Source organism: Rattus norvegicus, unplaced genomic scaffold, assembly GCF_021556685.1.
Source record: "Rattus norvegicus strain SHRSP/BbbUtx unplaced genomic scaffold, alternate assembly SHRSP_T2T unassigned-0000182, whole genome shotgun sequence".
Classification (NCBI taxonomy): Eukaryota; Metazoa; Chordata; class Mammalia; order Rodentia; family Muridae; genus Rattus; species Rattus norvegicus.
The window spans coordinates 14747-15000 of record NW_028238899.1 but is presented as its reverse complement, the minus strand read 5'-3'; the positions used below and the strand labels follow the sequence as shown (position 1 = coordinate 15000).

Sequence of the window (254 nt, the reverse complement as noted above, 5' to 3'; positions counted from 1 at the left end):
TTTCTGACGCACTGAGACTACATACCAGCAGATTTGGAGGAAAAGATATCCCTCTCTCCCTCCCTCCCTCCCTCCCTCCCTCCCTCCCTCCCTCCCTCCCTCCCTCCCTCCTTGACCCATTTTCCCTCTTTCCCGATACACTCAATAAATTTAAAGTAAATCAATGAATCAAGTCTCTAGTAATTTATTTGTTGGGATTTATTTGTTGGAAATTATCCCTCCACACCTTCGCCCCTCCCCCCACCACTCGAGGA

The 254-nt window shown here is 48.4% G+C and overlaps 1 long non-coding RNA gene across 1 annotated transcript in view; it reads left to right on the top strand.

The window, feature by feature from the left end:
- The window catches only part of LOC147997349 (uncharacterized), an 18375-nt gene extending 18345 nt beyond the window's left edge, over positions 1 to 30 (top strand). The window contains exon 3 of the long non-coding RNA XR_015647953.1: positions 1 to 30. This exon is cut by the window's left edge and continues 54 nt beyond it. This is a non-coding gene — a long non-coding RNA (uncharacterized LOC147997349).
- The last annotated feature ends 224 nt before the right edge of the window (positions 31 to 254 follow it).